The 14,258-nt window shown below is 41.3% G+C and overlaps 1 pseudogene; it reads right to left on the reverse strand.

Moving 5' to 3' along the window:
* LOC103255967 overlaps positions 1–14,258 on the reverse strand; it is a 317,052-nt pseudogene that overhangs the window by 275,549 nt on the left and 27,245 nt on the right.

The raw sequence follows: 14,258 nt of genomic DNA on the forward strand, positions 1-14,258 counted from the left end.
CACGCCCGGCTGATTTTTTTATTTATTGTAGAGATGAGGTCTCGCTGCCCAGGCAAGTCTTGAACCCACAGGCACAGGCAATCCACTCACCTCAGCCTCCCAAAGGTGCGGGATTACAGGCTGAGCCACCGAGCCCGGCTACAAGTATCTTTATAGCACAATAATAAAAAAAAATCCAGTTTCCAAAAATACACCTACTAAGATCATCTATGGGAAAAAGAGAAAAAGAACACAAGAAGAATCTTTAGCAGAATACTATATGGAAACAGATCAGTAGAGATTTTCTCAGGCCTCTGAAGGCCACCACACCCCCAGGTTCTCACTCTCCTGCTGAAAGACCGTTGTTCTTAACATTCTGCACTTACTAACATCCGAATGGAACCACTAGCTAGCGGTTCTGCAACTATATTTTTGTCCAGGGATTTGTCCCCAAGGTGCAGTATCATCCCATCTTCCCTTCACAACAATATCAGGAGTCTCTGTTACTCTGTTTTATAGATGAAGGAAGTAGCTTGCTCACAGTCACACAGCTAGGAGCAGGGATAGACAGGCCCACGTATGACCTTCTGCACTGAAATGTCCACACATGCAACACACAAATGTTTTAAGATGTCAAAACTAGGTTAAATTTTGATTCCTAAAATAATTAAACTGATTTTTGTCACAGAGTCAATCAACACATGCAGACAAGAGCAGTTGTATTGAAATGGTGAATTCTGGGATTTGTGTGAGCCTAGAATGCCTACTCACTTAAGTTGGTGAAAATAACCATCCTTGACACCAATGAAAAGAAATATCTTATTTATTCCAAATTCAATCAACCAGTCTTTTTAACCAGCCTAAACTTTCTGGAAGACTCTCTATTTCACCTTCTAAGCTGGCAATAACCTTGGAGTGAGAAGATGCAGGTTCAGATACTTATTCTGCCGTTCAGGAGTAGTTCAACCTGGAGTAAAAAAATGAGTTAACCCTTCAGTCTTTCAGTTTTATCACCTTACCTCTGAATGTTCTGTATCTTGTAGTTTGCTGTGAAAATTCAATATAATTATGTAAATGAAAATACCTGGTAAAGAGCAGGTCCAATATTGTTTTTCAAATGAACTGTGCAAAACAAAAATGTGCCCAAATCAGTTCAGACTTGGTACAAATATCTCCCTTGTCTAAAGTGACCATTAATGTTCATCCTCACCCAAAAGGCCACAGTAGTAGAACATGGGGTTGGACAACTCATTGGACGCTTCACACAGAGGTGAATGAGTAAACAGATTTGTGTGGAGACATGTGTGATCTTCCATTGTCATGGGAGCTGTTTCACACATTTGCTGACAAAATCACCCAAGAGAGACTGGACTCAAGGATTAGGGTGAATGACCTCATAAGTGGTCAGCTGCCAGGATGTGGGGCAGAAAAGGCAGGAAGAGGTTATATAGACTCTCTTGTACCCATGTGGTTCCAGAGTCATAGAAGCTGCAAGTGCATGTCAAACCATTCAATTGAGAAAAAACAATTTAAGCCATTTTTAATGAGCCAAATTGTATTCCCTCAAAAATCACTTGTTAAATTCCTATCTCACGATACCTCAGAATGTGGATGTATTTGCAGTTAGGGCTTTTACGAAGGTAGTTGATTAAGTTAAAATGAGGTCTTTAGAGTGGGCCCTTATCCAAGAGGACTGGTGCCCTTGCAGGATGAGGAATTAGGGCATAGATACACAAGTGAGGACACAGTGAGAAGTAGGCATCTATAAGACAAGGAGAGAGCCCTCAGGACAAATCAGCCTGTTGGCACTTTGATCTGGAACTCCCAGCCTCCAGAACTGTGAGGAAATACATTTATTGTTTAAATCACCCAGTCTGTGGTACTTTGCTATGGCAGTTTAAGCAAACTAATACATCACCCATTTAAACTTTTTTGAAAGCTTATCTTATGGATCTCTGCTATGCCTCCTTTTTTTTCTATCCGGATGCTCAAACCCAACATACTTATCAGGACTCAACACTATTAGCTCCTCTGTGAAGCCTGAGGATGGCAGCACTACTCTGGGTCCCACTAAAGTCTGGTGTAGCAGGGCCCTCTGTTACGTCAGTCAGCCTTGGGAGGAGAAAATTTTAGCAAGGAAAATGAGGTTGCATAATGACCTGCTTTACACGGGGTAGTTCTCAAGCCCAGAGAGGATGCGCTCTCCTTCAGACCACTTGACTATTTAGGGGTCTGCTCAAGAACACACAGGCTGTCCCCACTGTTGTCCAGGCCTTTGCCACATTTCACTGATTAGTGATTCACGTCCCTTACTAGCTCACATTTGTGTGTAAAACTTCCTACAAGTTGACTTGAGGACATGCAGTGCACATGGCACAGAATGGCCACCAGACTATGAAAAATTAGCAAACATCCAAACTATTTCTTAGGGATAATATCTTCCTTTATTCATATAATGAAATGTACTTTTTCAGTCACTAAGACTCTTGTATGTTTCATTTACTTGGAATATTCCAGTTTTCATTACAAGGACAATAGCTCAAAAAATCGGTAACTTTACTAACTGGAAATGTTGTTTCATAACACTGACCTTAGACTGAAATTCTCCAGCTACCTCTACCCTGGGGTCTCCTCCTGGAAGACATGCACTAGCCCTGTGCTAGTTCTCAACCAAACCCTCATTGTCAGGTGGCACCATGGCTTTCATATAACGAAGGATTAGCACCAGCAGTGGCAAAGGAGGAGGACTTGGAATACAGTAGACATGAGCCACATCCACTGGGAAAGCTGTAATTACCACGCCAAACAGCAGGGCCAGAGTTTCAAAATCAATCTACTCTACCATGTGAGTCAGGCTGGGTCTCTGCAATCAAAGCATACATTTTCCAATTAATCAGTATGTCACCATCCCTGCATTGAGCCTGAAAAACGTGCTGCCCTTTGTGCAAACCTACTTCCTGTGGGCAGGGCTGGAAATCACACCATCCGCTTGCCTTGGAAACTGGCATATGTCATTGCTAAAAAAACACTCATGACTCAAGGCATCTGCCACGTCAAACCTTTGCATTTAGTACTTTTTAAAATTGCAAAACCTGGAAAATGCATGAAGAACTGTAGCCTGAATGGCAGAACTGGCCCTTGAGGTTACATTCTCAGTGGAATCCATACATGCCTTCTTCAACATAGTGGCATGAGACCAGATGACAGTAAATTGTATAGCCATTTGTCCTACTGTCCATTTTCCTCCCACTCTCATGGGTCACAGGAATGCAATATGACAGTCCTGCCACCATCTCACTGTTGGGAAGGGCTGCGCAGTGAATGGTCCACGGTCTCCCGGAGCATGTTTCTGCTGTGTGCCACATTTATGGTCTTCAAAATGAAATAGACTACTCCTTAATAAAAAGAACAGTGGCTTTATGCCTGTATTTTAGGGTTTGGGGACATTTTGCCTTTGGGGTTAGCCAACGCTAGCCAAGGAAAAGATCAAGCTCTTACTACTGCTTTCAGGTTGAACCTACATTTCAAACTTAAATTTTTAATAATAATAATAATAACAAACAAATAAATAACTCAACACACACAAACCACTACATTGTTTTTAAAAATGAGTTATTATTCTTTGGTTGATTGAACGGCCTCTAGTAGCAGTTTTCAGAAAAAGCTGTTGAATTCCATTGGGGTGTTTTCAAATCCAGTGTGTGTGTGTGGCCACTTTTGGGTGGGCTCTTAGTTTGGTTCCAGGACTGCCCCCAGGCTCTGCGCCTCCATTTCCCATGAGCATTTGGCTTTTTGTTCTCCACATCCTTGTCAAAATGGGCCATGCCCAGGCTCTGACAGAATGCTACCACCCATATATGCATCTCCAGGGCCTCCTAACCTCTGCAGACTGAGCACCCCTCCCCACTTCTCTGCCCTAGCTGAGATGGTCTCTCCTAGTTCCCAAGGGCTGACAATACCCAGATCCAACCCAACACCACTCAGTCACATAGCCCCGGGCAAATGCATGACAGAGAGGAGCATATCTTCAGCTGCAATGGAGAACAACAGCTGCAAAAAGGTTTAATAAAAAGACTCCTCAAGACTGAAACTTTTTGGTTCCCACCTTTAGCATGGCTCTTGGGCAAAAATATGGGAGTGGCATATAACAGGGAAAAATACCAGCGGACACCTAAACCCTAGAAGGTCTTGAAGTCTGACACTCCATGAAGTAGAAAGCCTGTGTTCAGTTACAACTCACATCACCAATCATGGTCAGCGCTGATAATGCTGCAAGGGAGCCCAGCATGACTGTCAGAGTCCTGTGAGAGATCTGGAAAGAAACAAGAGATTACTGCATTCTAGCCCACGAGGGACTTAACACATACCAAAGCCTGCATGGACATGGGAGTCTGTCTGTATCTGCCATTGTATACCATATCTAATAAAATGAGGAATAAGCTATGGGTCCTGATGTTCCAGGAACTGACACGCCACAGGCACCTGCAGCTTCCACCTGACTGCCTTCCAAAGGAAGCCACTTTCATGTCCTGAATAAGTACATGACGCTGATAAAACAGTAGAAGACTGGATAAAGTATGTTGCACAAGAAAGCCTGCAGCAAATTTTCTTTAATTATTTACCGTATGCTCCTTAGGCAATTGAACCATTAGTTCAACAACATAAATCAATTCTTTCCAATTACTGAGATTGTTATTAAACCAATGATACACAATCAATGTTTAATCTAATCAAGACTTTAATGTTACCATGAAAACATCTTTTCTATTTAATTATAATTCAGATGAAGTGGAATTTCTAAGGCAAAGTTGGAACCTGTGCGCAAAGCTAGTGAGAATGTAAAATGGTCCAGCCACTGTGGAAAACAATTAAGCAGTTTCTTAAGAAGCTAAACATAAATTTGTCATATGATTCAGCAATTCTACCAGGAATCTACACAACAGAAATAAAAATAGACATCCACATGATGCATGGATGTTCATAGCAACACTATTCAAAGTAGACAAAAGAAGGAAACACTCCAAACGTCCATCTGTGGTGAAAGGATCAACAAACACAGGACATTGTACAGCATGGAACATATGCATGCTATGTAATGGATAAATCAAAAACTATTAGTCTAAATGAAAAAGACTGGACACAAAAGACTCCATACTGCACTATTCCATTTATAGAAACTGTCCACAAAGAGTAAATTTAGAGAAACAGAAAGATCAGAGTTGCCAAAGGTTGGAGGTAGCAAAAGGAATGACTAAAAATGGATCCTAAGGGTGTTTATGGGGTGATGGAGTGTTCTAAAATTGGACTGTGGTGATGGTTGCAAACTCTTCAAATTTAGAAAAAAAGTTAATTGCGCACACTTCCAAAGAGTGAAATTATGATCTTCAAATTGTGCCTCAACAGAGTTCTTAAAGATACAAAAAGAACTTGGTAAAATCAAGTAAAAAATTAAACACTAGCTGACATTTTTCATTGCTTAATACCCAAACATGGTTTTCACTCAATTACTTTGCAGCTTTCACCTCACAGAACCTGACTCCACCAGTAATTATTTGAGACTCAAATTCTGCTTTAAATTATTTATTTCTAATTTGTACTACTAGATTAAAAGCTAGTTCTCAGTTTATTTTATATCAGGTAGTTGGTTTTTCACCGTTTTTAAGAGCTGGTGTATTTGTTTTAAATATAAATGCCTAAAATCTAATAAATCGCAACTAAACTCTAATAATTCCTTCCCTGTTTGGCACCTCATTTCCAGTTTACAACACATTTTCACAATACTTCCATATTTGATGCTCAGAGTGGTCTCGGTTTGTCCATAGGGCAGGAATTCACTCCCAGTTTCACAGCTCTGTAGTCAGAAGCAGAAGTTCATCCACTGAAGTGAAGGAGCGAAAGTCAAAGCCAGGCAGGTTTTGTTCTTGGCACCAGGGCTCTTTTTTCCACCTTACACGGAGTAAGGTAGAGACAGGTCCAGCTTTGATGAGTCCTTTTTTTACATTTAAGCAACACTTTAATGAGTATAACGTGAGGGTACAGCTTTGGAAATCTGATACATAGAAGAGAGCAGGTAAAGGCCACTGCAGAGAGAGACCAGATGGGGGAGATTGCTGTCCCTACAATCTCAGTCTGGATCACAATCCTTTCCTCTGGCTTAATCTTTGGTTAACTTTGCCTGGAGGGAAAAGAGACTGTCAGAAGACAGCCAGGAGACTTGACTGCTAGCCCCAGGGCAGCTATATTGGACAGTGGCAATAACTGATTGAACACCTAAGGTGTACCTAGCACTGGATTAAATGCTTTACATATATCACCTCACTCACTTTCACCAACAACCACAGGAGGCATAGCTACATGGCCCAGGCTTGCAGAAGAGAAAGCAGCCTCAGTGACACTAACTTTCCCCAGGTCAGAAAGCAAAAGAGATGCAGAATCAGGATCCAAACCCACAATCTTTATACTCCGGGTACCTCCTCCTCCTCTGCTTATCCGTAAAATCAGAAAACTGCATTACAAACCTCAAGGTGTCCTTGGCTCTGGTTTAGGTCAGTAAAAATCATGAAGTCAGGTCCAGGCAAATTCACACATGAATGAGCAAATAAGAAGGCAGAGAACCATGACCACAGCACTTATCCATGCAGCTTTCAGGGGAGCCAGGCTGGTTGTGGTACCACTGATGCCCCGAGTACCACCACCAAGGTCACCTGGGCCACTGCTACCTCTGGCACTTTTCTCCTCTGTGGAGCCAACTCTCCCTCTCACACGGGGCATCTCTGTGATCCACAGGGAGTGTTCAGCACACAGGGAGGTGGCTTCTCTGCACTCAGAAATGCTTCCTCCAGCTGAGGAGCCCCATACAGCAAGTGAGAGGAGAAACCTTTTCTACTCATTGAAAAAAAATGGAAAAGACCACTGGAGATCAGCCTCAGTACATGAAGTCATGCTTGTTTAAAATAAATAGCTCTATACAAAGATGAATCCACTAATTTAGATAAAATTATATGGACATACATACATTGCTATGCATAAGAAAAGTAATTTTTCAAAGGATCAAAACATAAAAACAACAAAAAATCATCAAGATGCCATAAAGAAGCGTATAAAGGTCCTCTTTCTACACATGTGCTGGGAAATACAGCACACTTCTTCCCACACTCAACCCACTTCCTGGGCACAGAATGCACCAGCTGTCTGGCCTCATAGGCGCAGCCTGGCAGACCTGGCCTGTGCAGCGAGCCTGCTGTTCTACCACTGCACTCCTCAGTGCAGTCAAGCATCCACCCGGTGTTCTGGAGTGTCTTTGGCAACTGTCAGGCTTTGAGTCCTTGAGGCAATCACTGCCCCATGCCTCACTTGGTCTCCTCAGTGCTCTGGAGGGCAAGCAATACATACTTAGCTACCGAGAAGCAGAAAGCGAATACACAGAAATGCACAGCAAAGGCCTACATCGCTGCCTGGGAGAAGAAAGGAAGACGTCTGAAGACAGCCCTCAAGTCTAGAATTCTTTGAAGATGTCTGGAGCTTCACTGATCTTCAAGCATATGCCCCTCCATAGTCACATGAGATTTCAGACAAGGCCAGTCACCTCATAAAGCCCAGATAGGAGGGATACTGAGAGGATGGGAAAATATATTTCATACACGTGGTAACCAAGAGAGCAGGGCTAGCTAAAGTTATATCAGACAAAGTAGACTCTAAGTCAGAAACTGTCTCTAAAGACAAAGGCGGTCATTATACGATAAAGGGGTCAACTCAACAGGAGGGTAAAACTATCGTAAGTATGCATATACCCAACAATAAAGCACCTAAATATTGATAGGCCTAAAGGGAGAAATTGACAACAATGCAATAATAGTATGGGGCTTTAATATCCATTTGCAATAACAGATAGAACACACTGACAGAAAATCAATAAAGAGACAGCAGACTTAAGCAACACTGCAGACCAGGTAGACCTTACACACTTAGAACTTTCCACTCAATAGCAGAAAATTATATATTTTTTCAAAGTGTACATAGAGCATTCTCCAAGATGAACCACATGGTAAGTCAAAAAACAAGTCCTAACAAATTTTAGAAGATGAATATTGTTTCCAGTATTATTTTCAAGCTTAAAGGTATAATAGTAGGAAAACTGACAAATATGTGAAAATTTGACAACACACTCTTGAGAAAACAATGGGTCAAAAATAAAAGGAAATCAAATGGGAAATCAAAAAGTGAAATCAAAAGATCCAAAAAATCTCAAGATAGACAAAAATGGAAACACAACATGCCAAAACCTACAGAATACAGTAAAATCAGTTCTAAGAGAAAAGAAAAGATTATAGTGATAAATACCTGCATAAAAATAATTAGCCTTAATTGATCATTCCACAATGTATACAAGGATTAAAACATCAGATTCAACCCTGTACTATATACAATTATTATTTGTAAATAAAATAAAATCATTTAAAAAGAAAATCTAAATCAAATAATCTAACTTTGCATCTCAAGAAAATTGAAACAAACTAAGTCCAAAGTTAGCACAAGAAATAAAGATGAAGGAGGAAATAAATTAAATAGAGACTACAAGGACAATTGAAAAGATTAACAAAACCAAGAAATGGTTTTTTAATAGATAGACAGGTTAGTCTTTGTCTAGACTAACCAATTAAGAAAAGAACAGGGACTCAAATAAAACTATACATGAAAAAGGAGGCATTAACAGTTGATATCACAAAAATACAAAGAATATTAAGAGGCTACTACAATTATATGTCCAAAAATTAATAATCTAGAAGAAGTGGGTTCTTCCTCGAAATAAATGACCTACCAAGACTGAATCATTTACAATAACATCAAAAAATAATTTTAAAATCAGAACAGACAATTAATGAGTAATGAGATTGAAGCAGTAATCAAAAGCATTCCAAAAAAAAAAAAAGGAAAGAGAAAAGGACACCTTCAAACAAATTTTATGAGAACTACATTACTCTCATATGGACACCACAAAAAAGAAAATTACAGGACAATATCCCTGATGAACATAGATGCAAAAAACCTCAGCAAAACAGTGGCAAACTGAATTCAACAGCACATCAAAGGGATCATATATCATGATTAAGTGGAATTTTTCCCTGGATGTAATGATGGTTCAGCACATACAAATCAATAAACAGGATGCATCACATTAATAGAATGAAACATCATATGATAATCTCAATAAATGCAGGGAAAACATTTGACAAAATTGAACATCATTTTATGATAATAAAAATTCTCAACAATTTAGGTATAGAAAAAATGTACCAAAATATGATAAACACCATATATTACAAGCCCACAGCTAACATCATACTTAATGGTGAAAAGTTGAAAGCTTTTCCTCTAAGATCAAGAGCAAGACAAGGATGCCCACTCTCGCTACGTCGATTCAACATAATACTGAAAGTCCTAGCTAGAACAATTAGACAAGAAAAAGAAATAAAATTCACCCAAATTGAAAAGGAAGAAGTTAAAGGGTCTCTGTTTGCAGGTGACATGCTCTTACATATAGAAAAAAAACCCTAAGGACTCCACTAAAAACCTGGTAAAATGAATAAACAAATTTAATAAAATCAAGGAATAAAAAAATTCAACATACCAAGATCAGTTGTGCTTCTGAACACTAACAATGAACTACCTGAAAAAGAAATTAAGAAAACAATTTCATTCACAATAACATCAGAAAATAATAAAATATTTAAGAATACATTTAATCAAGGAGGTAAAGGATTTCTTTGCTAAAAACAATAAGACATTAATGAAAGAAATCAAATGGAAATATATCCTGTGCTCATGATTGGAAAAATTTATATTGTTAAAAGGTTCATATTATGCAAAACAATCTACAGTTTCAGTGCAATTCCTATCAAAAGTTCAATGACATTTTTCATGGAAATAGAAAAAAATTCCTAAAACTTTTGTGGAACCACAAATGACCGACAAACAGTCAAAGTAATCTTCAGAAAGAAGAAAAAAACTGGCAGCATTATACTTTCTCATTTCAAACGATAACAATAACAAGATGACTGGCATTAAAACAGACACACAGACCAATAGAACAGAATCAAGAGCCCAGAAATAAACCAATATATGTTATAGTCAACTAACATTTGTCAAGGCTTCCAAGAATACACAATGGGGAATGGATAGCCTCTTCAATAACAGTGTTGAGAAAACTGGGTGTGCATTTGCAAAACAATGAAATTAGCTCTTATACTATATAGAAAAATTAACTTGAAACTGATTCAAGATTAAATGTTAGACCTGAAACTGTAAAACTTCTAGAAGAAAACATAGGGGAAAATCTTACTGATGTTGGTTTTGGCAATGAATTTTTTGGGTAGGCTATCAAAAGCACAGACAGCAAAAGAAAAAAGCAACTAAGATGATAACAAGCTAAAAATGTCTGCATAGCAAAGGAAACAACAAAATGAAAGACAACTTACAGAATGGAAGAAAATATTTGCAAATTATATATGTGATAAAAGGTTAGTATATAAAACATAAGGAACTCATATAACTCAATAGCAAAAAAAATCTATCAAAATATTGAGCAAAAGGACTTGAATAGATATTATTTTCCAAAGAAGATATATGAAGGGCCAGAAGTATATGAAAAGGTTCTCAGAACCACTAATTGTCAGAGAAATGCAAATCAAAACCACAATGAGATAGCTAGCTCCTTATGCCTGTTAGAATGGCTATTATAACAATGACAAGAAGTATCAAGTGTCAGAAGGCATGTGAAGAAAAGATAAATTTTGTACACTGTGGGGATTTAAACTGGTACAGCCAGAAAATGAAACAAGAATATCAAAGAGATATTTGCACTCTTGTGTTAATTGAAGCATTATTCACAATAGCCAAGATATAGAAGCAACCTAAGAGGGTGAATAGATGAAGAAAACAAGTCATTTATACAATGGAATATCATTCAGCCTTTAAAAGGCAATACAGCAATACAGATGAACTCAGATGCTAATGAAATAAGCAGAATCTCACTTCTTGTAAGCCAAACAGGGCTACACAATCTGAGGCAGAAGGAGAAGAGAGGCATGGGAGATGAGGCGCTGGGTACCAAAGCTGGTCACTGAGACCATGTGGTTGAAAACAGGACTGATGTCTATTGGTTTTGAATAAACATAGCAATTGACCCTCCTGAGAAACTTGTATTTGTCCTGAGTTCCTTTCTCAGGAAAAAAACCATCAGGCCTCCCAGAAGGAACTGAAACTTACCAGATCACCTTATCACTGCATCTAGATAAGGAGATACAAAACTCCTTTCCTGACAGAATCGATCATCTGCTGCCTATTGACCAACTTCTCTTCCTTACCCCTCCCTAATTCATGTTTTCCTGCACATTGTTACATTTCTTCCCTCTTTATAAAGCTGTAATTTCAGTCATTTGGGAGATGGATTTGAGAGTTGTTTCCTGTGTTCTGGATGATGTAACTTACATTAAAGAGTCTCCTTCCCTGGCAATCCTCTTCTCAGTGATTGGCTTTCTGTGTGGCAAATAACCGGACCTTGATTGAACTTCAGGAGTTCAGAAACACAATCAAAGTGGCATTTGGATTTAATTTTATCATTTCACATTTGAAACATAGTCAATTGCTTGCCAAAAATACATGTTTTTCTTTCTTTGTGTGTATGTGGAGGAGAAAAAAATAAAGAACAATGAGAAGGGGTGACGGGAACATGTTCCAGAGCAACAAACATTAGAACAACACGGGGCACATCAGGAGGAACAAATGAAGACATGCATGCCACAGGATGGCTAACTCACAGCACTTCCCCTCACTTAGAGGTGCTCAGGGGACAACATCCACCCCAGGAATGCCCTAAGGCCCTGCAAGCAGCCCCACAAATGCCAAACGCCTGTTTCTCCACAGCATGACCTCTGTGTGAGAACAGCCACAGACACGCCCAGAGAGGCCAAGAGCAGGCCGGGCCCATGGCTCTCCTGCCCGGTGAACATGAGAGAGGGATTGTATGGGTGGGTTATTGAGAAAACAACTGTTGACTAACACAGAAATTGTTCAGAAGTAGGACCTTCAAGAGACAAACCTTAAAATATGTGTCAACACCTTCAAGGTCAAGTAGAAGGCACCCAACAACAACAACAACAAAATGATACAAGAGACCAGGAAAGTAGAAAAACGTCTAATGTATGTGTCACCTGTGATACCAAGGAAGACGGAAAATACACCTAACAAGCTTGGATCTTAGAACACAGAGACCTGAGTTAATGCTGGAACATGGGAGAGTATGAGGTGTGAGGAAGAGGCTAAAACATGGGGATTGTGCGATATGAGGTAGAAGCTAGATTGTGGGGACTCCAGGTGTGATGTAGAAGCTAGGAGCTGTGGGTTGTGAGACAGAAGTTAGAATGTGGAAGCTGTGGAGTGTGAGGTAGAAGCTAGAACGTGGGGGTTGTAAGGTGTGGGGTGGAGGTTAGAACGTGGAGGCAGTGGGGTCTGAAGTAAAAGCTCCAACATGAGGGCTGTGGGGTGCTAGTCGTCCCCATGACTTCTTTCTGCAGGGCCTCCTCTGCCTCTTTCCCTTCTCCCACGGTGCAGGTGTGTTGTGGTTAGTGGCCTCCATGTCACTGTGGTCCATGGGGTGAGTGAGGGAAAAAATGTCTTCAACTCAGAGGTGGCAGCCTCGGATCCTCATCCTGTCCCCAGCTCCAGCAGGGGCAGGAGGTTTTAAAGGGATGAAGTTTGGGGGAGGAGCTTATGTACCTGGCATGAGGACAGAACATGGCAGTGGGTGGACTGGGAGAGGCTGTGCCATGTGTTCCAGTCATCTCTTGGCCTTGCCATGGTGGGGTCCACCAGCTGCAGGGAAGCCTCACACTGCTGGGTCCATCACTGTGTCCCCAGTGCGACTCTTCCTGCTCTCACTTAGGAGTTGTGAGATCCCACTCTTTGTCCTAGTTGATGTTTTGCCATGATTGTGTTTTATCTGAAGAGTTCTCATTGCAAGGCCCTGCAGACACTGTGACCCAAGGCCCTGTGACCCAAGAACGCATATCCACAAATTCAATTATTTTTAGGTGTTGCTCACCAAGGATTAATTTAGTTTTCTGGACTGGCTTATATCATGCAGAATCGTAGGCCTCTGAGGGCACCACAGGAAGTCATCAGGCACAGTCCTCAGGCATAAGCAACCTTCTACCTGTGATTTTAGGACGGAAGCAGTGAAGTCACTTGAACGAGATGGCAAAGCTGTGGGCTGTGGTCATGTGGCCATGCCCAGATCAGCCCCTCATAAGCAATGCTTCTCCCCCATGAGACCCTGCCTGGGAGGAGAGCTGGGATCACTCTCCAAAATAAGGGTTTGTATCCCTAAGGTGAACATTCCTATAATTATGTATGGAAGAAGTTTCTGCTAAAAAATGGCAATGCTTAGGTCCAGCAGCAAAACAGGGAGCACGAGAGCCCTTCCAGCTTTGGGTTGTCACAGCAGCAATCCACATTGCCACAAAAGCACAGATACACCTCAGGTTGTTACCGAAAGTGATGTTTTCATGTGACTGTATCCCTAAAGGTTGAAATTATGTAGGCAAGGAGCTAATTCCAAAATAACATAGGCAGCACAGCAGGCAAAACCAGAGGGGTCCTTGGTCCAGCCCCACAAGGGTGCCGGCAGCACTGGGGCCTGAGGGATGCATGTGACCCACCTGGCTGGTGAAAGGGCAAAGGTCCCACAGACCCAGAGCCACAGAAGGACCAGAGTGCCCTCTCATGCAGGACTGGGGGACCTAGGCCCACTCCTGCAAGTCGCCATTTATACACTCTTTGGGAGTTTCTGGAAAAAACAGGGGACCCTCAAGTTGGCTGGTTGGTGGTAAGAGACTGTCCTCCTACCCGCCGAAAGGCAGACGTTTCACCCAGCTCTCCTGTCCTCCTTCTGGAAGGCACGGGCAACCGCCTCTTCCCTACCAGCACCTCAGACGGGCCTGTCCATTCTGGATAAGTCCACATGGACCCGGTACCGAAGCGGAGATCAGTACTGCCAGAGACAGAGACGCTATCCCGCCGCCACTACCTGAAGAGGGGGCGGATGCCGTGGCAGCAGGAATCCCAGGTGTCTGACACCCATTCTTCCCTCCAAGTGTCCCCCTGCCTCTCATTCACCAAAGTACCAAGAGAGGGACATGAGTCAGTGATTTTATGTCTCCAGTGGGCTGTCCTGATTTGTCACGTGGACCGCACGGGCGGAGCCGCTGTTAACGGTGGGGAAC

Source organism: Carlito syrichta, unplaced genomic scaffold, assembly GCF_000164805.1.
Source record: "Carlito syrichta isolate Samal-C Ts95f unplaced genomic scaffold, Tarsius_syrichta-2.0.1 Scaffold288787, whole genome shotgun sequence".
In the NCBI taxonomy this organism is placed as follows: Eukaryota; Metazoa; Chordata; class Mammalia; order Primates; family Tarsiidae; genus Carlito; species Carlito syrichta.